The following is a 23,826-nucleotide window of genomic DNA, read 5'->3' as shown; positions in this document are numbered from 1 at the left end:
TCCCCCCCCCCCCCCCCCCCCCCAAAAAAATACTTACTTCCAAAGTATGTAAGTACATATTTAATTCCACGTATGTAAAGTACTTGAACGAACTGACAATAAAACCACTTCCCAGGGCAACAATTTACACAACAGTCTTAGCTTTATTATACTAGTACCTTCATATATATCAACTGCAATGAGTCGAATACTTTTTGGAAAAAATCGTTGCCGGACGTTAACTACTAGTTGACCACCAGGAGACACTGTTGCTCCATAGAGATGAAAGATGAGGCTGTGGCAATAAATTATCGGAGGTAATACACGTAACAGTCACTGTTACCTTCCAGGTCATGCTCCACTATGCATAAAACTTATATTGACCTGGATGAAGTTTGGATTTTTTTTTCTGGGCATGGAGCAAATGCATGATCTGACACTTTTCACTGTCAGAACTTGCAAAAAAAAAAAAAGGGGGGGGGGGGAATTGGAATCTGGAGTTCATGGTGAAAGAACAAAAGGGAGGTGTTATTATTTTGTAATATTTAAGGAGATAAACATCAAAATTTTAGGACAAAACTGACATTTCAAAACACATGAACATTTGCATTTTTTTGTTTTAACTTTAAATCATGTGCAATTTGGAAAAAGGTTTTGCACTTATATTTTAATTAGCACAGTATAAGATTTTTTTCCCAGAAAACATTGTAAAAACTTTTTCATAAGTGATAACTTGGGTTTTTAATTGGTAAAGCCATATCTTGGTTGCTATTTAAGTATTAAACAAAATATTAATATATACTAAAACATTAAATAATTTTATAATACAAATATGTACATATATTTTACCATTAAATAACCAATAATAGTTAATCATGCCAATAATAACCAATGATGTAGTCAATCATAATGTGCAAGTCTCTATAAAATAAATCTAAGACCTTAAGGCTGAAATGAAATATATCAGCTGTTAACAAAATAACCCGTTTCAACATAAAGAAAATTGGATTTTTCAGCCATATAAAAAGCAGTCATTTCAATACCTTTAATTTTAAAGTTCCCGTCAAATTAATATTCTATAAACTATAACATTCATGTAAGTTTTATGTAATATTTTCATAAGTATATAAAATATTTGCAGGAGTATGCATACACTTATGTCTAAAAGTTACATTTTAATCCAATTTGCATTTTCAGATAAATTTTGTTAACTTTCTGTAAAAAAGTCTAGTTTTTATCTGGCCATTGCACATTATACTAGGATTGTAAAATATTCATATTACATAAATTCTGCTTATATACCTGTGAAGACTCAGTTTTAATGCTGCAGAGCTGTGAAAGGTCCTAGACTCGTAGACACAGAAGGATTTTTGAGTTGATTGTCTCAGTACAAGCCTCAGAACTCCCACCAAGCTCTCACCCAGTACCTACAATCTCAGCCGAGAAACCTTCTCAGGCAGCTATGGTTTCTGCTTCTCTGCATGTCCGGAAATGCCTCAGTTTGACCATCCTTGGGCAACTTAATATCATTTTCATGTCTTACCCTAGTTCAAAGCACACACCTTCAGGATGAAACTGCAGAGAAGATTACAGGTTGAAGATGATGAGGTTTGTCTCCTTGTGCAATAATCTCCTCATTCAGGAATCCACCCCATGCTGAGGAGTTGAGACTTCAACACTTTCTTTTTCATCAGGAAGGTTATGTATATGTGTACATGTACATAAAATATGTACATGTATGTATTATGTACACATGCATGCTTCATATAAAACATTAAAATATTTGTTGGTTTGCAGTAAAAAAGGGGATTTCTGAGACATGTTTTTCGCAGCTGCCTGTGACCTCTGTCTGACAAGCCTTTCTGCATGCAGGTAGCTATAAGCCATCCTCTTGAATTCAAGACCTTTCTGACAACAAGAAAAAGCCTTTAGCAGGACATAAAAGAATGATCTTCTCACTTCATCAGCTAATCAAAGACAATAATTGGTCCTTTGTAAGTTTGGAGCACAGCTGTATTTAATAATTCAAAGTTTTATAATAATACATGTGTATGTACACAAGTCATTTTTTGTGGAAATAAATGCCATATTCAAACCTTTTCCTGATTTAATCTATTATGAGTATTCAGGGTTACTTTTGGTTATATTTTATTCGTTACTGTTTTAAGATGGATTACATAGCTGTATCATCAGATGATATGCATTTAATTATCTGTGATACAGAGAGTGATTTTAATTTCAAAACTGAGAACAGTAAAAGGATTTAATAGCTTCGAGATGTACAAAACAGCTCAGCTCTTACTTTAAATTAAAAATCTATTTAAAATTGTAAGATTTCTACTCTTCATTAAATGCAGGGGAATCCAGCAGCTGTAAAAAAGTGAGTTTGAATATATCTACTTTATCACTAAGAAGAAAATCTCTAGGTCATATCATGGGGTGATGTAAATCAGTGTAGTTTAACAGAATTCCATAGAGTTATGCTTCTTTGTAACAGATAAATATCTATTCTTTTGATCTTGGTAAGTAGACCCCATTTATTGAAGACTTACTGTCTTTGACATTGCTTAAAGCAAACTTAAAATAAATGAACGATTACTGGTATTTTCAACAATACAAATGAAAAGTATAAGATCCTTATTGTCACTTTAAAATCTTAATATAGCAGCTACCAAGAAAAAATAGCTAGTAATATTTTTTTTTTTTTTTGGTAGAACTGAGTATACAGAAGTGTTACAACTTTTTTTTTTTTTTTTTTTTTTTTGAGATATTTATGGCCAAATTTTGATAAAATTTCCAGCCATCTTTGGGGATTAATTTACAGCCAGTGTAAATTACACTGTACTACAGTGTAATGCTATTCAAAATAAGGCTGTTTTCTAGAATGCTGTAGCAAAAAATCCCAAGAGGTAGAATCGGTCACCTAGAAAATTGGCCTCACACAAAAAAGACATAAAGCTATCTCTTTTATCCAACAAATGCTTAAGGATAGCTTTCCTATCACCTATGAGAATCTGCAAGTTTAAGATAAGAAAAGATTTGAAACTTTACCAAGGAAAAGCAGAACAAAATACTGGAAATTTCTCTAGATAAGTTCAAATGAGAAATAAGCGTGAATGACTAGCAGCTGGAGTAATTTACCGTGACTGTAAGGGATATTCCATCATTTGAAGTGTTTGAACCAAGAACGTCTGCCTGAATGGCACCTACTCTTGCTTAGGCAGGAATTACAGGTCTGATGCAGGTGTTTGTTAATGAAATTCTTTGGCCTGTTGGATGAGATGATCACAACAGTCCTCTTCGGTTTCAAAATTCTGTGAAAAGAATGGGAATAATACAAGTATAGAACAAAACTCTTTGCTGTTTTATTATTTTCAACCATGTACTTGAATTGATTGTGTCTGGAATGGAGCTGTTTCCTAACAATCTAAAGCTGCCATTTCTAATTATTTTTTATGTAAGACATGTAGGGAAGAAAGCCCACCTGACCTTTTTTAGAAGTGTGCTTTCTGAGAAAATGCCATTCTGAAGTGATAGTGTCTCATTCAGAGTCTTGGGCTTAAATAAAATTGATCCAGGTAATAAATAAGATAAATAATGGCAATAAAAGCACATGACATCTTAAGGTTTGGAAGCTGAAGTACTGATGCCTATTGATCTTTGCTAGTGATTGCAGACTATTTTTTTAGGTACGTTGTCATAGGCAAATTAAGCAATTTTAGGGAACAGAATAACCTTCTGCAGTCTTTGGCTAGGGCACAAAAATTGAGCAAACAATTATCATTCAAACATTGTACTCACTTTCAAGGTACCTGAATGTAGCCCTTGTTGTGCAGTAATGAAAATTTTGAAGCCAGGAAAAGCAAAAGTTTTGGTAGGTGCTATAGTAATTTCTCAGACCACCCGCTTTCTGCTCTGGCTGCTCTTTTTTTCTGGCAGCTGCATTGACTGTGCTTGGATATGCAGGAGGACCTGATTCTTCTCCATCTGTAAAAGTTTGGATCCAAAAGGTCTGATCTCCTGAATGACTGCAGAGAGTCCCTGCAGTTTCTCATATTTGTCCCAGCCCTTTCAAGCTTATCTCCTACATTCCTTAGTTCCCACAACTTGCTAATGTTCAAAACACTGTATAAGATTATTACCTATCTTGTCTTTTGACAAAATTAAAGATTTGAAGTACATAAATTTGCTTTATCTGCTACTGACATGTCTCAATCAAAAGCATATCTTGGCTTTTACTCCTCATCCATATGCTGGTGAAATTGGCTGTCTTCAGAGACTTTCTCCCTTCTTTTTTCCTTCTTTTTTTTTTTTTCTGTTTTACTATTGTATATATTGATAAGTATGGTATAAAGCCAATAAAATGATTCTGCTAAAGGAAGAATTTCTATAAAAGAAAAATGCAGTTTTCCTAAATGAACCTGCATAGCTTTGTTTACTGCTTCTCAAAGGGCAGTTATGGGCAATGGGGAAGTAAAATAATAGGATCTATAAGCAATGCAATGAGCCATACGAAAAAATGAAGAGCTTGGAGAGTATCTTACCCAATGACAGCCAAAGGTCTAAGACTGCTCATGTTAGAAAAATGAAGAGAGGCTATTGAGTAAAACAGTCTAGAGGAACTAGACTGGGAATATCTGTTAACTGATAAATGAACTTCTGTATCTCCAATTTAATTGCAAAGTTGACTATAAAACTTGACAAGACTTCTCATGTCATTTTGTATGAATAGAGACCTCAAGAATATTCAGTGTTCAAAAGAATTTCTGGATTCTATGCTTTTGGGATAAAATAAAGCTCCAGTTATTTGAGAATAGGTTTAGAAGTACATAGAAACAGATTAAAAAAACTGCTATTCTTTTTAGCCCTATTACATCTTCTTTTATCCCCACTGTTTGGTAGTGGCCTACTGGCCTCTGTCAGAAACATGATGTTGACATAAACTACTCCGAGACTTGTTACCTTGGGATGGCAACATCTATGACCTTAAAAAGGGCCTTTTTTACATACGTTAAGTTTCTCATTTAAAAATATCTGGGAAAATAGGGATATTCTGTAAAAAATATCAGTTTACTTTAACAGTTCACTGGTTACTGAGAAATTAGTTTTGACAGAATACTTTCAAAGAAGCGTTACACACAGGCTTTCTTGCATGCCTGTGTACGTGCTATACGTGGCACAAAATGCTGAGTTCACACATCAGCTGTCTCAGGTTTCTATGTCCATCAGTCATCGATCTGTACAACGATGTGGAGCAGTAAGATAGCTGTATTGTGTTCTTAGTTTCACTGCAGGGCTGTTGTCCCAGCAAAGGTTTTCTTGAAATTTGTAACGTTCATCACTTCTTCACTGCCATGGCACACATTTGTAACTAAGTTTGTGGAACATCAATATATACCATGCTAATAAGACTTACTAGCAAGGAGTAAGCACTGCTCACACAAAAAAGCACTAGATTAGACTGCAATATTATTTTGCTTGTGTTAATGTTTCTTGCTTGCTTCACTGGGACAGTTCTGAGAAGCATATTTTAAAAATACAATTAATTAAATTAAGTTTTCTCTAAAAAAACTCCACTACATTTATTTAAACTTCTCAAAATAATTAATAATATTTTTAAATACCAACATTGCATTGTCTTGCTGTGTCTCAGTGTTGTGTTATAAGCAACTTTGATGATATCTGCAAGGCTAACTAGGGATACTAATTTTCTGTGTTTATCCCAAAGCATGTATCTAGTTTCTATAATTTGAATACGAAGGTGATAAAATAATTTCAATGCAAAATTACCCTTTTTCTGTTTTAAGGAAGGCTGATTAGTCAAGTGCACAGTTGCAATTTTTCCATTTCATTCTCTGTAGTTTTCCAGGATCATTGACTATCCAAAACAAAATAAATATATCATATTCCTGCTAGCTTAGAAGATGACAGATTCTAGGAATTGTACTTTTTTTATTTCCTACTTGTCAAGTTATTTCCTTCAGATGCCCTCAGAACTTACAATTTCTTTTCCTTCCAACACCACACTTATTTCCACTTTACAGACATACTCTTTGTGCAACAGAGAGGTTAGTTTCAAAGTCACACAGAAATCTGTTCTGCAGCCACAACCTCCTTCAACTCAGTCCACAGCTTGTACCTTCAGAGTTGGTCTTCATAGAGGTTAAGCTTGAATTAAGATCTGGTACTTCTGGAAATCCCATCAATTCCTACATTCTTCTTTAGGTTCCAGACATCCAAAGTCAGTCCCTAACAAAGGAAGTCTATAGCCCAGTAAGTAAATCTGGACTCCTGGTTTCTATGTCAGTACTCAATATGCTGTTTCTCAAATGATGTAGCTCTAAGACCAGGAAACATGCATTTCATCACTGAGTATTTAATCTATATAACATATATTTACTGAAGTAAACTGGGCTGTTATCAGACCAAGTCAGAAGAATACTCAGAAGACACGCAAGAAGATGTTTGGATAGGTATCCTCATTCCATCCTTTTGGCAAATGATAAAGCCAGTACTTTCTACACTCAGTGTTGCTATCATCACATTAAGATCTTAATACAGGAAGCTAAAATCTTATCTAAAGAGTTATAATATAAAAAATATTGTATTACAATGGCAGATATAAAAATATTATATTATTTTCACATGAATAATAAAAGCTGAAAGCATTTACCTGTGTGAGTGCCCTACAAGATATGAAGACAAAAAACTTTCCTGGCATATCTCTATATAATTCCACATGCCTTGAAATATTTGCATGCAAACATGCAAAAAGAAAGCCTTACTGAAAGAGTAAGCGCTTAATGCTACAGTCTGTTGGCTCTCTTCCCATGCAGCAGGGTGGATTTTATCATCTATCAATATATGTTACATATGATTTTTGGTAATGATCAAATTTGCCTACGATTACCAATGAGTTTTAGGAAGCTCTCATTTTGTGAAAAATTGTTCATCATTCCTCAAAAAGCCAGATTATCCCCACTGTAAACACAGGTAATTTCCAAGAACTTCCTCCCCTCTACCTCCCCCTTCCCAACTTGTCTGCAGGACAGTATGCCTCACACACAAAATACTGCTCATGAAAAACATTCCACTGTTCTAACTAATCTAACAGAACATCTATATGCTTGTGTGCAACTCTTTTGCTTAGAGAACAGACATTCAATATTTGCTGGATAATTTTTATTACTAAACAGCTGATGGTAGCAGCAGTAGATTGTGTTATTCTGAACAGAGTACATCGACAAGCTGTTGTGTATTAATTCCCTCTTTGCCTTTGTTTGGGTTTCCCAATACCGGTGGAAGCCATTGTCAGAGATTCTGTGCACTTTTCCCTGCTCCCCTAATATCTGCAGCAAAAGGACATCACAATGCTTTGTTAAATTTGCCATCTGTAACTCCAGAACCTCAGGTATATCTGAGCCAGATATCTGCAATTCACAATAATTGTTTAATATGTCATAATTCTCAGCATTCAAGTGTCATTTTCACTGGGAAATGCAGAGGGGGAGATTCATAATGGCACTGAGATTTCCTGCTAAATTTCCCATCTGGTGATCCTCTCTCACTGGCACTACAAAATTCCGGATTTCCATCCATTTGCAGCTGTGGCTCCTGCCCCTGTGAGATCAGAGTTGCACCTGGCTAAGCAGCCTTTTAGAAAATGCTACAAATAGTGCAATATGTCATTTTAAATGGTGACAACTCCTTTTGGATTAGGAGGTAACAGCAGGCAGCCGGTAACTTGCTGGCACACCCTACACAAGGCACTTCCCAAATCAGAGTATTTCCGTCCTATTTAAGTAGATTTATTGATTTGCTAAAGGCCACAGAACAGATCCATTTTGAAGGGGAGAGAGCATCTTTAGTGGCATCCACAGGCCAATAACACAACTTAAAGCAGCTGTTCTTAAGCTGCATTAAAGCCAGGACAAGCCCTCCTAATTAGGCAGCTCCTTCTCTGCCTAATGCCTGTGCCATGCAGATATGCACTGCAGGAATGAAAAGAGTTGCTGCTCTTCGTGCTCGGTGTTTTGAGGGATGACTGAATCAATGCCTCAACAATTGCTGGAAGCATTTGAATACATCTTGCTTATTGGTTTACGATGAAGGTATTTTCCTGGCCTTGCTTTTTGTGACTTACTTATAAAAAGCAGCCATGGAGGCTGCTGGACAGAACAGCAGGCGCAGCCCCAGGAGACCAAGATCCTATTTCTTGTCCTGCCAGCGGCTTGCTGGGAAACCCTGGAGAAGTCAATCCTTTCCCCTAGCAGAATTTCCCCTTCTCTAAAGCGTGATTCGTCTAAAAATACACCATTGAAAAATCTTTCCTTCATTCAAACTACATTTTATCTAAATCCATTAATCTCAGAATCAAAACAGTGAACACTGTTGAAAAATCACAAAATAGAATTAAATCACAGTTGAAGATAAAACTGACAAAAAGAAGCTGTAACTCTGTTTACTGTTACTGAGGGTTGTTGCATATCACCTTGGGACCATTTCCACTTTTCATGCCAGACAGAGATATTTATTTTGTTGTGAATATTTGGTTTAACATTTTACTTCTGAAGTCTCAGAAGAAAAAATTGCTGGAGATGACTTCATCTCTGGAAAAGACTCATGAGGACCCTTCCATTGTTTCAAGACAATCTGCTTGGCAATTAATAACCAAATGCAGCATGTCCACATTTCCCAGGTCACAGTTACAGGTAAAAACTGTTCACACCTGCTGCCATACTGCAACACACCAATGATTTAATTGGGAGGGGGATGGGCCTGCTAAAGAATCTGTACCATTTCAAGTGGTAGCACCTGAGTTTAACTTAGATAATAACAGGTAGTTGGTTAGACTTATCCTACTCCCTGCCAAAAAAACTGCCTAAGGCAAATATGAAGTTGTAGTCATCTGATTGGAGTTTTTTGGCTCTTGTTTTGTTGGGTTTTGGGTGTTTTTTCTGGAAGGCCTGCTACAAATAGTGGGGGCTGTTATTCTGCTTGACTTTCATCTTCCCTGAAAATCTTTTGTGCTTCTGCAATGTCAAATTGACCCAACACATGAGACTTTCTGTATCTTCTTACAAGACATGGAAGAGGCTTTAAAATTTGACTTAGTTTGGTCTACACTGCAATTGTAACAGTTAAGACAATAAATTTCTTTAATTTTATAAGGATTTCCAGCCCCTCACCTTCAGTGTTTATGTCTAAAAACGCATGGGAGTGGTCACTTTTCATGTACACGCAGGCAGAAACTGTTAAAACTCCATAGTGAACTCTGAAGACAAATGGATTATCAACTCTGGCCTTTAACTAAACCCATTTTGCCAAAAGAAAAAGGGATTGCAACCGTCCTGGTGCACGGCGGGGCCCTGGCAGGCCCCTCTGCCTGGGGCCCGTGCCCCACGCTCCCCCCAGCCCAGCCCCACTCCGTGGTGGGACCCAGGCTGTGGCTGCAGGGCAGGAGCTCACCCACAGTGCCTCCCAGCACCCCTGAGGCTGATGCACTTCCCACAGTGAAGGCAAAACAAATCCCACTGAGTTAAAATCTGGTTTAGGGCCCAGGACACGTGGAGTGTGTGCATTTCCCATGTCTGCTGGCTGGCCTTGTGCAGGCTTCCCGAGCGAGATGCATCAGTAAACCCATGTACCCTTGGCTCTGGCCAGCCAGAAAACACGTACGATGCTTTGTGTCCCTGAAGTAGCAAAGAAGGCAAGAGGATTAGCAAATCTGGATCTCACTGTAACGAATCCGAGTTTGCATAAGAAAAATATTTACTAAAGCTATCTATAGCTGAGACAATGGAAAACAAACAGATCCCGTTTGGAGTTCAGAACATCTGTTGGAAACCACTGGGCAAAACAAAAGATGCTCAGAAATTAATATTTTGTCACATACGGGTACAATTTTACATAAAATTACATTGGAGGAAGAACAGTGACTACGATACCCTATTTTTAAGGTCAGCCCAGAATGAAGCAGTTATGGAGTATACGTGAGAATTTGAAACAGCTGCAGCTCAAACTTTTCTGTGGCCTACACAGCGCATTTCAATTCATTATTTCTGTTTCAGGTGCATTCATATTTATATAATAATAGATTTGCATTCCTGAGGTTTAAATATGAAGTTATGTGATAAAGATTTAGGTCCCCTACAACTGGGTGCATCCAGTCAATCTGAGCCATCCCACAGACATTTGAAATTTTGGAGGGGCAGAGATCAGTGTTTTCTGAAAACAGGTTCCACCATGGCATCTGAGGGGATAACTGGTGTTAACTGGTAAAAGTGCTGTTTAAGGAGATAAATTTATGTGGTCATAGAGTAGGTATTATATGCGCTTGTCTTTTTCTTACTCTTTCTTGGATGTTCATGTATATCCACTGATGTAGGCAATTTCTAGGCTAGACTGACCCTTTGGCAGAACACGCAGTACTGGTTGTGTTTTATTACAAGTTTTAACACACACAGAAGCTTTACTAGCATATTTGTAGCAGCTTCTCTTAGAAGAGTTAGTTCACTGCCAAACACACCTAAACAGCTGAAAAAAATGAATGCATGTGAAATAGGCAAAAGTTACATATTTTTTCCTGTCAGTTTATACCCTGGCAAGAACTGAAAATTTTGTTTCAGGTATGAAGGTTTTTCACAGATTTTGAACAAATTACTAGTAATACAAATGACCCAAAGACCTGGTTTGTAAAAAACTTTTTTTTTTTCTTTTCCTTTCCTAGAGAAGAAAAAACCTGCTTTGCACTCTGACTACTTGGAAAGACTGAGAGAGACTTGGTAACGCATGCTAGGATTTGTGCACTTGAGCTCCAAAAGGAGAGAAAAATCAATTAGCAAGAGAATGTGTATTTTTTTTTGTCACTTTTACATATAAAAGTTTAAAGAGAACAAACTCTGACATTGAAGTATACTGCAAAGCGAGAAATTGTAGATTCTGTGAGATACGGCTGGAAGGACAGAAAGCTCTACTGAGTGATTTACTGGCTGTCTGCCATACTCTGAATAGCTGCCTGTCAATGCCACATGTGGCATCTTTCAGATAGCATATTCTTTCAAGCAAGTCCATAAAGGTGGCAGATATCAAGACAGAGTGTAAAAGAGTGCTTGTGTTAATGCTTGAGAGCATTTATATTAACAGTTAAAAAAAAGAGAATACTCTTAGGCATTGCTTCTCTAGGTAGCAACACAAAATGATCACATTCACTCCATTCGCCCATAACCAGCTGTGATTTGTATTTTGAATCCAGGAAATCCACGTATTTATGTCCCTCGGTGTTTGAAAGAATTTTAGTTTCCTACCATGCAAACTGAATTATGGAGTTCCAAGAGTCCCTTCCCATGAAAGGGTTTCTACTTCTAATTCTCTATTTCTATCTGTGGTCACGGTTATGTTTTCAAGCCTTTTCACTGTAGACCTACAAGCTATAAAATTAATTTATGGTCTTGGAAGGAAGGGGAGCAGCAATAGTTCAGAAGAATTAGATGCTGTCTGAGACATAACTACATGCCTACAATTCCTCTCTCCATCTTATTCCCTCCTCAAGGATCATCATCATTGCACTATTGTTAAATAGCAACTTATGACAAATATGGTCAACCTAAAAGACGAATGAGAATTTCTCTTTATAAGCTAAATGGATTCTGAAAAAAAGCAAAGCAAATAAAATAATAAAAACATTTACAGGAGTATAGCCAGAGTCCCCACTAAAATGTAAAAATAATCAGAGGAAGAGGCACTTCTCTTCTTAAACCTTTTAAATGAATCTGAAATTAGCAATGTACACAGTATTTAGCCTGTGTAACTAGCTGGTGTTATCACTGCTCCAGTCATCCTTTCCTGTCTTTTTCATATCCATCGCAATGCTATGTATCCTTCCTACACCCAGGCATCTGCAAAGGTCTTTGCAGGAGTGAGAAGTCAGATTCTTGAATCTTCCAGGGCTGAAACCCTCCTGTGCATGGTGTGTAATGCAGCTCATTCCTGACTGAGGCTACTGGATCCACCGTCACATATGTATCTAGCTTGAATCAGAATGCTTGAACGCATTAGAGCAGATAAAAAGACATGCTGCTGTTAAAGTGCAGACGTAAAGCTTTTTGCAGCTAGCACTGTTAAATGAGCTAGCAGCTATATATTTAAAATGGCTATAGCTTCTGAATTGTCTTCTGTGAACAGTAATACCAGAAGACCAAAATCCACTGCAGAGGCAACTGTAGGCAGTCCATACCTAGCAGAGAAATTTGCAAATGTCCAGAGCAGACAGGGCTGAAAATCCACCATAGGCATCTGTGGTTCCTGGAGTGCTTGGGGACTTTGAAACATACCCAAGCTGCAAACCTCTTACAACAGGGCCTCCTCTAAGTTATACTTTATTTTCATTCCAAAGACTGTCTGTGCTTCTCTGTCACATCTTTAAATACCAAACTTTGTGCTTATGTCCACAAAGTAAGTTCAGACTGTTTTCCTTCTCATCTGTTACTGACTAGGGAGTTTGGGTATCCTTGGGAGACTAGGGTATCCTTTTGCTTCTCCTAAATGAAAATAATAATTTCTATTTTTCCTTCCTGAATTCTTTCTTATTTGTTTTTATGCTACCAATGCACCTGTAACTCCCCAGGGATCAAGAGGATTTGATAAACAGGGTCAGCTGCTTTCAGGCTTGCTGGTTATTTCACCAGAGAATAAAGTATCAGCTTCTTGGCACCATGTGTTCCACCTATTTATGTCCATTGTCAGTGCTTGAACTTTGTCTGCAGGATAGTTAGGTGATCTAGGTGAAAACAAACTCCAACAACATAAAAGAATAATAATAAAAAGAAGCTTATGGATTAAGAAGGACAAGGATCAGTCCCCCACAGTACAAAAGTATGTGTTAATTTAGCCCATTATTAGAATAAGCCTGTCTAGCCATCTATGGCCAATGTAGTATTAAAGAATAAAAAAATGAAATGTTAGTGTCTGCAAAAGAGAGGAGGAAGACTTAGGCTTAGGAAGACTCTGATTTTCTGGGTTGGCCCAGACTAGAGTCTACACCTACATCAATGTCATTAATCTAGGGACAAGCTAAAGAGTGTAATAAAGGTGAGTTTCAGCCCTGTTAGTATATATCCCCTGTGCTAGGATGAGAACATGTGGCATTAGTCCAAGAACTGGCTGGGGAAGTCACTCACCACCAGCACAGCTACCCAGATTTCCTTGGTAGCACGAGTTCAGCTCTTTGGTTCTACTCTGTCGCTAAATAAGCAAAGTCTTAGCTACAAAATCATCTTTTCATCTGCTCTCTAGAAATTTCTGTTATGGCTAAAAGTCAGTGGTATTTATTTTGGCTATACAGCTTGTTATAAAAATATTTGGAGATTAAACCATGTAGTATTCCTTAAAACCATTAGAAGACAGTTCTGGGAATCCCAGAGATGGAAACAGCAAAAATGTAATTGATATATATGGAATGCATGCAACAGTCTGCACATCTTAAAGCTAACTCTATCATTCACTTCACTTCAATATTAGATTTGTGTGTATTCCTTAGCTCTTGAGATGGACAAAACCAATCAAGTAATATTATTTAATAACAAATTATGTACTACTAATACAAAAAATGTTGTTGATAAAACCCTGAGGCATCACTTTTCATTCTGTTCTCAGTAAAAATTAAAGTCAAACGTATAGATATACATGTAAGTTAGTTGAAATAAAAATGAAATGAGTAATGACCTAGGAAATTAATGAAGGTCATTGAGGAGATGAAATACACTACTGAAAATAAGCATATTATTACCCTTATTGTTTATTTAAACAGTACCTTAATTAATGAGTAATTAATTCAAATTATTTTCCATTATTATTAGGGGAGAACCATATTCAGGAAGAACTTTTTTAATCAATATTCTGTTTGAAAATCTTATTAAATTACTACTGGGCTAAATTGTATCCTCTGGCTGAGTCACCATATGTTCTATCAAGGAGGCCATAGTCCAGTCCTGTCCTGTTTCTAGAGTTCAATTGTATATAAATATGCAGTACTCCTCAGCCTTTCTGTAACAACAGTGCAATGTCTTTCCTGAATCTGTTGTTTCTGTGTAATCTTTTTTACACATTGTACAGAAAATCTACATAAAAGAAGGAAAAGAAAAAAAAAATTCACATTGACAGATGAGCATTATGTAAACAGTTATTGTAAATAGATAGGAAAAGTAAGTTTAGTGTCAGCTCTTGGAAAAACTGTTGCTGATTTATAGATGCAGCAAGGAATTGCAATAATGAAAATAAAAATAAGATGAAGTAATAACCATAAACCAAGTTCTTGTTTTTTTTACTTAAAATATTTTGTTGTACTCACAATTTGAAGTATCTGGCTATATTTATGATGCATTCCATTTTGCTATGAAGATCTTCCAAATACCAGCTAACTGCATGTTTTTACACTCTGCCAAAAAGAGCAACTTTATTTTGCTCTTTATATATTTTTCCTGGGAAGTCATGTGTCTTGGGTGTTCCTCATTTAAGAAGCTGTCTGTATAACTCACAGCTGTGGCTTCATAGATTAGATTCAGTGATTGCTCTTTAAAGAGCAGAAGTTCTATCCTGTGAAACTGTCCTAAAGTTAGCTACAACACCCTATATTTCAACACATAAAAAAAAGTAACTAAGTTTTCAGAACTGTTGCATACTAGTAGCTTTTGTTTATTTCTAAAGCAGCTACAGGTGCCCTGAATTGAAAGTAATCACATATATGATTAGAAATATAAACAGAAAAATCAAAAAGCCTGAAAACTAGTGTGGTGGGCTGACCCTGGCTGGGTGTCAGGTGCCCACCAACGCTGCTCTATCACTCCCCCTTCTCACCTGGACAGGGGGAGAGAAAGATATGATGAAGGGCTTGTGGGTCGAGATAAGGACAGGGAAATCACTCACCAAGTACCATCACAGGCAAAACAGACTTGACTTGGGGAAATTAATTTAATTTGTTGCCAATAAAATCAGAGTAATGAGAAATAAAACCAAATCTTAAACACCTTCCCCAGACCCCTCCCTTCTTCCTGGGCTCAGATCCATTCCCAATTTTCTCTCCCTCCTCCCCCCGAGTGGTGCAGGGGGAACAGGGGATGGGGGCTGGGGTCAGTTCATCACACCTTGTCTCTGCCGCTCTATCCTCCTCAGGAGGAGTAGGACTCCTCACTTGTCCCCTGCTCCAGCATTGGGTCCCTCCCACGGGAGACAGTCCTCCACGAACTTCTCCAACATGAGCCCTTTCCCCAGGCTGCAGTCCTTCAGGAACAGACTGCTCCAGCGTGGATCCCCCACGGGGTCCCAGGTCCTGCCAGGAGCCTGCTCCAGTGGAGGCTCTCCATGAAGTCACAGCCTCCCCAGGACACAGTTGGCCCTTTTGGCTGCCAGGGCATGCTGTTGACTCATACTGAACTTGCCTGAAGAATGACAAGTTAGAATTATATATATAAAAAGAAAAAAAAAAGAATTTTATGTGTAAAAATTAAAAAATATAGAGAGAATTGTGCATAAGAAGCCTGAAGAACTGTAAAGCTGAAATGAATTTTGATTTACACAGCAAAAGACTTTAGCCTTTGCTTTACTGATTGCTGAGAATCTATCGACTGACTCTTTTCTACAGGAATATTGTGATATACAATTGTGACCTTAAATTACTACCTTAGCTTGCCGTTTGAAGCGGTTATCTTCAAGAACAATTCTCCACCAGATGTTATTTTCATACAATCTGCAGAGTACATCAGAGCAAAAAAGTATATTTTTAGATTTAGCAAAGCACTGTGTGTATTAAAGTAAATATTACAAAGCTGGAGCTGTCAGCTAAACTAAGGTAATACATACACACACTTATATGTTTATATTAAGTTAATAATAAAAAGACTGACCAAGTTTTTGAGTGGTCACCTACGTCTTCACTGTGTTTTTCCCTAGAGGAAGTAGAACAAATTTAAAATTCACTTTTTTTTTCACAGTGCTGACACTGGGTTATTCAAGCTCCATTTGTAAGATCTCTAGTTTTCTCCTCAACTACTAATACAGGGTTTAACTTACAAGTTTAAATTTCTCTTGGATCTTCACGCTTACATACATCACAATAAAGTACAACTCCATTTCAAAGCCACCATTTAAATGAAAATCTAATAGAAAATTGCTGTAATGCTATAACACAAATGTAACAAAACTCATTCAGAACTCTTATATTTCTGTTGAGCTAGACATTTGAGCTTTAATTTCCTATACCTTTTCCAAGCTGACATACGAAGGATAAATGAAAATTTTTTGTCACTTTTATGTCAAAGATTAACAGCCAACAAAATATCATTAGCAGTTCCTGCGTAATCCACAGCCTCTCCTTCATCCACTAAGCGGGTCACCTTGTCATAGGAGATCAGGTCAGTCAAGCAGGACCTGCCTTTCATAAACCCATGCTGACTGGGCCTGGTCGCCTGGTTGTCCTGTATGTGCCATGTGATGGCACTCAAGATGATCTGCTCCATAACCTTACCTGGCATCGAGCACAGGCTGACAGGCCTGTAGCTCCCCAGATCCTCCTTCCAGCCCTTCTTGTAGGTGGGCGTTCATGTTTGCTAACCTGCAGTCAACTGGGACCTCCCCGGTTAGCCAGGACTGCTGATAAATGATTGGAAGTGGCTTGGTGAGCACTTCCACCAGCTCCCTCAGTACCCTTGGGTCGATCCCATCTGGCCCCATAGACTTGTGTGTGTAATTGTTCATACAAACTCAGGCCATGTTACTTTCTCTGCAGATTTCTCACACAACAGTACAAACAAGAACAGTAGGTGCCCCCGCAAGTCCTATCCATTTCTATATATTCTTACCATATGTCTCATAAAAAGCCCATAGTTAGATCTAGCAAAATGAATGGGTGAGGAGAAGAAAATTCTTTGATTCTGAAGTAAGGAAGGTTGTTTCATTTCCAGTGAAACAATATATGCAAAATAAAATTTCTGTCTGATGTCCTTAACTTTGAAAACACTGATATAGATTTAGAATTAATCAACCTGCCCTCCTCACAAGAGGTTCCACCCTATTTGATGCCAGCTGAGCAAAGCACTTGGACTTATTCCATCAACAGTGTATGAGTGTCTGCACTGGCACTCAGTTCATGTCTTTGTCTTGAAACCCTGCAGTTCTTACATAAGTACTAAATTTCCATCCATTTCAGTTGAAGTTAACTGCGTAACTCAGTGCTTTGAGGAATCAAAAGCTCATAAGAAGCTCTTTTTTTTCCTTAGTATGATTTTTAATGAATAGCTTCAGTAATTTTATGCCATAAATTTTATGTTACAAATTTGGAGGTGTGCAAATCCAGTGATTTTTAAAAAGCTTTCTAAAAATATTCTGAAGTACCATTTATAATTGGAATTCAATATAAGAAATTAATCTAAGTGCTTTGAACTGTTAGTGTAATGTGCATTATATAGACATTTTAGCGGCTCAGCTACTGTCTGTTGTGTAATTCCCTGCATGAAATTTTGCTTTTTGATCTCCACAACCTAATCTTATTGGTTTGTTTCAAATATAGTGATGATAAGGGTTACAGCTGTCTGAAATACTAAATCCCTTATTTATAAAAGCTGGAAGAGCAACATAATAATTATATAACACTTCAAGGCATCCATTTTTTAGCTTTACCACGTTAAATAAAACAAATCACAAAAGGCCACAATCCCATACCCACAAAACCAGTGAATCAGGGCTGTGAAATGACCATCAAATAAACTGCCAGCTGTAGCCAATGAGATCAGAGACAGCGCAGGTGCATATAACCATAGTGATGCAACTGTATAACACACAATTACCAACAATTATACTCTTAGAGCTGAACAAGCATTTGATAGGTCCTTGATGTATCTTTTCTGAATTGCTTTGAGCAGCTCAGGACTCAACTTGATCAGAATCTGTTAAGAAACATGGAGGTCAGTATACCTGTGTACATATGAGATTTTGTTTTCCAACTGTATTTTTAAAATGCTAAAGGAACTGAAGAAAAGATTTAGTGAAATTAGAAAGCATATATTGGAAGAACTTGTGAAGTTCTTGGAGTGTTCTTTTAAATTCAGACAGTTGACTCTTCATTCAAAAGAAAACTTCATGGTGGTGTCTGCTCTAAAGGAGCCATGTGGTGGTGGATATGGGAACAAGCAGAGTAGATGGTAATCATACAAGTCTGCTTTGCTGCTAAAAAACCAAGACTTGCTTAGCCATGCTCTAAAAAACGTCATAGGCAGCTGAGCTCCCTGTTTACATATTTACTAGCATGTGCAACGGGGGGCACACTTCATTATCCATCTCATAGATATCCATTGCTTTGAAATATGCAGCACAAAATGTTATTGCTAATTCTATTTTCTATGGAGGAAATAAATGTCAAATATTCTGCTTTCAAACTAGTTCTAAAAGGGACAATATCTAAATATTTTAGCTTAGAGTCTGATAAATGTTTCTTCAGCAATATGACGCATATGTACATTCTCATAAATATGCAAAGAATTGTAAATAGATTCTTCCCATACTATGAGAATGAACTATTCAAAAACATTTTTATTCCATTTGATAACAAAAAGTAATACCTTGAAAACTTTAGTCAACTGAAAACTCTCCTACTTTATTTCCCAAAAGCAGCTCAAGTCAGTGTTCTCATATTGCACTTCTAGTTCAGGTTTTCTCTTCCCCCCACCCTCCCCAACATTAAGCTTAACATCTAAAACAAAGACGTTTATTTAAACAGAAAGAGGATACTTTGACAATTTTGTAGTATTTTATAGAAAACAGTAAAGTGGGAGATTTTTTAATTTTTTTAAAAAACTAAAGTTAGAAAATTCCAGGTCAGCTTTCTACACCCTCAGGAATCAACAGAAAAAACCCCCAGATACTTTTACCTTAAGTAAAATCAGATGAATTATCTCATTAAGGTAAATCAATTATTGAGCGTATGTTCTTCTAAGTAAGCATTTTAGTGGAAATGAGGCACTAGTTTCTGCTCATATTAGTAACTCTAGGCAAGCTCCAAACCAAAGTGTATCTTATTGGCATTTACTAGTTATACAGAACCAAAAACTACATGTGCCTTTCTCTATAGTACATTTGTGATCTCTACTTTTTACCTTGATACAACAGCACGCATCTCTTTGCAGTGAAGGGACAGCTTAAGGTTACAATTTAACATACTTTTTATGTCAGGAAAGATGGTGTTGCCACAAAAAATTAATCTGGTCTCCCTCCTACCTTCACATAGTTTCAGCCATTTATCTGCAGTCTTTAACCATAGTTCTATGGTCAAACAGTGAATTTCTGTTGATCTAGATAAATCCAGAAATATATACATATAATACTCTGTGTGTGTGTAGATGTATAAACGTACATATATTTAAAAGTCTATTTTGATCCAAATCATCCTGCAGCTTTGTTCATTGCCCAGACAGCACAAAGTCCTATATAGCACAGAAGTGGAAATGAGCAGGAAGAACCTCAGAGGAGGGCAGTGAAAGTGCTGAGTTAAGTAATTTTTATTTGCAGATGAAACTATAAGAAACACAGTTGAAAAAGACTGTAAAATATGAATTACCAGGCAGCAACTTAACTTTTACTCTGCCTGATAGTCTAAGGGCTCACTGATGATGCTAAGATACAGAAAAGAAAAAGAAGACCTCAAATGTTTCCAATAAATAGTTAACTTACATTTATCATAAAATATTTTGAATTTTAGTCTTTTTAGTGAGTGGATTCAACTGTAAATGACCTAGTGATCTATTTTAATTAACTGAATAAATAAAAATCAAGAAAATATTATCTGTATATGCCACAGAGGCTACTGTTTCTCAAAGCTACTTTAGCACTATAGCGAATGTGCTTAGGTAGTGACTTCCACTGAGGGGATTGCCTTCAAAATTTCAGATGTATATGTTGAAAAATAAAAGACAATTGATTTTGATCCATTTTGATTAGAGCTATAGTTGGTTAGTGACTTCTTGCTAGGCCCTTACAGTGTAAATTATCATAGCATCATGAGCAAAAAGAGGTTTCTTTTTGTGGTATGATTGTAAACATCAAGCCAAAACAATGTGAGTAGTGAAAATTACTCTGGTTTGCATTTTAGACCTTCTTCGACTCCACATGCCATTTTTAGTGCCACTTAAGTCGGTATTAATTTATTCCTGAGAAATTTAATAAGAACAGCATTTGCTTTCATCAGTTTTACACTTAGTCCACTGTCTCCAGACTGTCTTGATTTCAGAATACCACTTAGACACGTGCTTAAGTGTTAGTAAGAGTCAGACAGACCTAGAGTTTTGTTTAAATGCAATGATGTGTTGACATGCTCTTCAAAATCAGGGCAAAAAATAAAACCACTAGAAGAATCATAATTTCCATTTGTTTGGTTTCTGACTTCTGCAGGGCTGACTTCCTGCAGACTTTGGGAACTTTGCAGGTTTTGGAGCATGTTTGGGAGCAGGGACCTTTGGATGTTGCAGAATGTATTGGTGCCCTGGTTTGTAACATTATAGTAGGAATAAAAAAAACAAGGAGGGGAGGCATGTTTGAGAAAGACAACTACTATGTCATTCAGTTTTCTTTTGTTTTGCATTATGTTTACTTACTTGATAATCTTGTTTATCCTTGGTATGTTAGAGAAAAATAATGACATTTTCAGCTTTTCCCTGTGCTGCCACCATTAATGAACTTTTCCACAAGAAGAAACTCCAGGGACATGACAGCTTTGCCTGATGTGTTTCCCTGCAGGTCCATGGAGAGAGCTGGCTTTGGAAACGGTTTCAGGGATGATTAAAAGCCATTTTGACTCTCTTCAGGAAGTAAATGAGAAAAAGCTGGTGACTCCTGGGAAGAAAGCATGAAGTACTAACGGGAAGGTATCAGTAAGGAAGGTCAGTCCTGACAGGAAGAACATACTCATTAGCAGACATTTTCAAAGAGAAGTTAAAAAAAATAAAAATCCAAGCGGATCAATGAGTTAAATCACCTGGATTTCAGTCATATCACCAGTCAGCTTCAAAGATGGAGACTTGCATGGTGTTCCAGTAAAATGGCTGTGAAAAGTAGTGGGTGTACAAAATTAATACTAAACGCTACACACAGCAAGACACGTTACTGTGGAGAATTTGGAGGGAAGCCATGAGGGTGTACAGGTGCCGTTCACTGAGCAGAGGGTTGTTCCAGACGCTTCATCACCTGGAGGTGGCAGGACTGGGAGGACTTTGCCAGTCCGGGAACCAGAGGCCACGCTGAAGGACTCGTCTCGTGCCTTTGTACCGGGTGCAGGTGCCCAAGTGTCAGCCATGGTGGGCTGCAGGGGCGGCCGCCTCTGTGAGGAGAGACTGGGGGCCGCCCCGGGCCAGACCGGCCCCAGCCGGTTCCTGCCGGTTCCCGCCGGCTCCAGCGGCCCCACCGCCGGGCACAGCGGAGCCCCTCAGCCTCAGGCGGGGGCCTCAGGGAGTAGAAACCCCCTTTCAACAAGACCCAGGGCCAGCACAGCAAACAGAAGTAGAGAGAAAACCTTTCATATTTAAGCAAAGAGTTTTGAGTAAAGCCTCGGGGAATATTCAGACTGAATAAGAAAAAGACATGTTCCTTTTCAGGAATAATACCACGTTGTGAATAGTACTTCTTAACTAGATTTTAGAGTGTTTCTTGTCTCCTCCTGATGTCGGCATAAAGGATTGTACTTTAACAACAGAATACGAGTGAAAGGGTAATTGATAACCCTGATTCAAATGACTGTGGAAAAGTGTATTTGCACGGTGCAGGTCAGAGTTGACAGACCTGTTGGTACCTGCGTGGCTCTGGCCACTGAGAAGACACTAGCCTTACGCTCAACCGTGCAACTACTGACTGATTCAGACAAAATGAATGAAATAAAAGTAATTTTTCATTTTATGATGTCTATTTTGTAGAGGTGTTCAAAGAGAGAAAAGAGCAACTGAATGATTTTACAGATTCTGCTTCCTTTATTTTTCAAAAATTTTGCACAGGACTTCAGAATGTACTGTGAATGAGAGATTATAAAAAATAAAACATACTCAGGCAATAGTTTTTCTGCTCTAGTAATTGCACGTCCTAGTACAGAAAACTGTGACTAAACCCAGTTTTAAAAATTCAAATAGAATTTCTAATATTAAAAAGAAACCCCTATTGTATGAAATCAGGAAGACACTGAAGAGAGGCAGTCACCTGTTATCTAAAAAATAACAGAATAACAAAACCCAAGAACAGCTTAATCTTCGTCAAAGAGCACAGCAAGATAAATTTTGAAATAAGAGAAAAACTGGAGTACATCTGCAACACAACCAGTTCCTGTCTGAAATAGTCATTAAAGGCAAATTAATAATTTTCATCACTAATCTGTCTTTATAAAGCATAACTGTTTTTTATTAGGGCATGTTGGTACTTATTAATAGAAATCCTCCTACTTAAAATAGCCACTGGAAGGAGATTTCAAATAAAGTTTTTGAACAAGTTTATGTACCATTGCTCAGCTTCAGTAATATAATTCTGCTGATTTGTACAGTGTAACAGTATTCAATTTCTAGTCCTAATGCAAATAAGGGCATCACAGTCTGGCATTATATCAACAAAAAACAACTTCATGCACAGCTTGATGGTACGTGGCAACTTTTGTAACCTAATCCAGAAGCCAGCTTTCTCCTGGAACAGCTGTCATATATCTATATATCTCCCTTCTTTAGTACTGCCAGGTACTTACCTGCAATGCAGCATTTTCAGGACTTCAGTCTTTTCATTCTCATTACACCTTAGGACCCTATTTCTGTCTAATATGCAGGTTTGATAGTTGCTATACTTGTTATTTTCCATATAGCTTGCTATCTTTTTAAACTGCAAATATTTTTAAACCTAGATACAATAACTAGTTTACTCTTCCCCATTTCTTTGCCCTGAAATAGCTTTATTGCACTGTGATTGTTGCATCTTAAGGCTCTCTTAAGAACCAGATCTTGGTGCTACATTATTCCTTCTGTTGGAGGAGGCGGAGGGGGATGGCAGGCCAAGAAGGCATCACTCATGTCTCAAACTTCTTATATTTCCATTGCCTGTTGCCTCTCCTCATGAGTGAGAAGCTTCCACAAATGAATTCTGGAAATACTATTTTTAAAGGTGTCCTGATCTTTTACCCTCACAAAGGGTAAAGTGCAAAGGATAAATTCAAACCATTAATCCATGGATTAGATCTCTTTTTTCCTGTGCAAAGCTGTATTAATTTTACAAGTACTACAGGCACTTGCAGGACAAATCTCCAATTTTTCTTCTTCAATATTTATTATGGCTTCACATAATCTAAATCATGACCACTGTAGGACACAAACTGTGCTTTAACTGTTTGTTTAACAGTTATCCTACTATACCCCTTATTCTTCTTGGATACAGATGAGAACACAATGGCAAATTTATTTTTGCTCGGCAACGTTAATATCCACCACCAGTGACTGAGAACAAATCAGTTAATTAGAATCTGCATTACCTTGGCATGGAAGTGGAACAACTGATAAGCAACACAGTGGAAAGAGACTGTACAAATACGCATTTTTCCTTTCAAACTATTGCTTTTTAGCTCTGTTCATGGAAGGCCATGAGGATAACCCACCAGGGCTGAGAACAGAATGCAGGCTGAACAAAACTGATCAATAATGGGAGGTAAATGTGACTTACATTTCAGATATCTAAAAATGTCTAACAAAAAGTCGCCGTTACAGCTAACACTTATTTTAGAATTTCTCTTCTTCACCAGTGTTCACAAACAAACTTAGGGCATGGTGCTATACGGACAGTAAATAACAG

Source organism: Haliaeetus leucocephalus, unplaced genomic scaffold (assembly GCF_000737465.1).
Source record: "Haliaeetus leucocephalus isolate CR32 unplaced genomic scaffold, Haliaeetus_leucocephalus-4.0 Scaffold328, whole genome shotgun sequence".
Classification (NCBI taxonomy): Eukaryota; Metazoa; Chordata; class Aves; order Accipitriformes; family Accipitridae; genus Haliaeetus; species Haliaeetus leucocephalus.
This window is presented reverse-complemented; position numbering follows the sequence as displayed.